This window comes from Choloepus didactylus, chromosome 7 (genome assembly GCF_015220235.1).
Source record: "Choloepus didactylus isolate mChoDid1 chromosome 7, mChoDid1.pri, whole genome shotgun sequence".
NCBI classification, from domain to species: Eukaryota; Metazoa; Chordata; class Mammalia; order Pilosa; family Megalonychidae; genus Choloepus; species Choloepus didactylus.
This window is the reverse complement of record NC_051313.1, coordinates 74,628,044-74,630,443: the sequence shown is the minus strand read 5'-3', so window position 1 is coordinate 74,630,443 and position 2,400 is coordinate 74,628,044.

Genomic DNA, 2,400 nt, shown 5'->3' with positions numbered 1-2,400 from the left:
TAGAGAGATGCAAATTAAGACCACAATGAGATACCATCTAACACCGGTTAGAATGGCTGCCATTAAACAAACAGGAAACTACAAATGCTGGAGGGGATGTGGAGAAATTGGAACTCTTATTCATTGTTGGTGGGACTGTATAATGGTTCAGCCACTCTGGAAGTCAGTCTGGCAGTTCCTTAGAAAACTAGATATAGAGCTACCATTCGATCCAGCGATTGCACTCCTCGGTATATACCCGGAAGATCGGAAAGCAGTGACACGAACAGATATCTGCACGCCAATGTTCATAGCAGCATTATTCACAATTGCCAAGAGATGGAAACAACCCAAATGTCCTTCAACCGATGAGTGGATAAATAAAATGTGGTATATACACACGATGGAATACTACGCGGCAGTAAGAAGGAACGATCTGGTGAAACATATGACAACATGGATGAACCTTGAAGACATAATGCTGAGCGAAATAAGCCAGGCACAAAAAGAGAAATATTATATGCTACCACTAATGTGAACTTTGAAAAATGTAAAACAAATGGTTTATAATGTAGAATGTAGGGGAACTAGCAGTAGAGAGCAATTAAGGAAGGGGGAACAATAATCCAAGAAGAACAGATAAGCTATTTAACGTTCTGGGGATGCCCAGAAATGACTATGGTCTGTTAATTTCTGATGGATGTAGTAGGAACAAGTTCACTGAAATGTTGCTATAGTATGTAACTTTCTTGGGGTAAAGTAGGAACATGTTGGAAGTTAAGCAGTTATCTTAGGTTAGTTGTCTTTTTCTTACTCCCTTGCTATGGTCTCTTTGAAATGTTCTTTTATTGTATGTTTGTTTTCTTTTTAACTTTTTTTTTCATACAGGTGATTTGAAAAAAGAAGGGAAAGTTAAAAAAAAAAAAAAAAAAAAAAAGAAGACAAACAAGGGAAAAAAAAAAAAAAAAAAAAAGATGTAGTGCCCCCTTGAGGAGCCTGTGGAGAATGCAGGGGTATTCGCCTACCCCACCTCCATGGTTGCTAACATGACCACAGACATAGGGGACTGGTGGTTTGATGGGTTGAGCCCTCTACCATAAGTTTTACCCTTGGGAAGACGGTTGCTGCAAAGGAGAGGCTAGGCCTCCCTGTATTTGTGCCTAAGAGTCTCCTCCTGAATGCCTCTTTGTTGCTCAGATGTGGCCCTCTCTCTCTGGCTAAGCCAACTTGAAAGGTGAAATCACTGCCCTCCCCCCTACGTGGGATCAGACACCCAGGGAAGTGAATCTCCCTGGCAACGTGGAATATGACTCCCGGGGAGGAATGTAGACCCGGCATCGTGGGATGGAGAACATCTTCTTGACCAAAAGGGGGATGTGAAAGGAAATGAAATAAGCTTCAGTGGCAGAGAGATTCCAAAACGAGCCGAGAGATCACTCTGGTGGGCACTCTTACGCACACTTTAGACAACCTTTTTTAGGTTCTAAAGAATTGGGGTAGCTGGTGGTGGATACCTGAAACTATTAAACTACAACCCAGAACCCATGAATCTCGAAGACAGTTGTATAAAAATGTAGCTTATGAGGGGTGACAGTGGGATTGGGAATGCCATAAGGACCAAACTCCACTTTGTCTAGTTTATGGATGGATGTGTAGAAAAGTAGGGGAAGCAAACAAACAGACAAAGGTACATAGTGTTCTTTTTTACTTCAATTGCTCTTTTTCACTCTAATTATTATTCTTGTTATTTTTGTGTGTGTGCTAATGAAGGTGTCAGGGATTGATTTAGGTGATGAATGTACAACTATGTAATGGTACTGTAAACAATCGAAAGTACAATTTGTTTTGTATGACTGCGTGGTATGTGAATATATCTCAATAAAATGATGATTAAAAAAAAAAAATAAATGCAGATATAGAGTCTAAGGCAGTAAAAAAAAAAAAAAAAAAAAAAAATGTATCTGAGCTTCTGTCTCTCTTAACTTCTCTCTCTCAGCTCCTGTGCATCCTTGCTTGCTCTCCCAAGGCATTTCTAAGTGTCTGGGGTTCCTCTTTTACCTTCCCTGGGACAAACTCTGGGCTTCATCTCTTAGCTTAGCATCTCCAATTGTCTTTCTGTCTGCATCTCCAAACATCTGGGTCTGTGTTGACCCCTGAACTCTCTTAAGGACTCTGGTGAACTAATCAAGATCCACACTGAATGGATGGGATCACACATCCATGGAAACAATCTATTCAAAGGTCTTACACACAGTTGGGTGGGTCACATTTCCATAGAAACAACCCAATTGAAAAGTCCCACCATAATAAGTTTTCACCCACAAGACTGCATTAAAGAACATGGTCTTTCCTGGGGAGCATAACAGTTTCAAACTAGCACATACTGGCATAAAGATAGATATATTGCACAATGGAATTGAA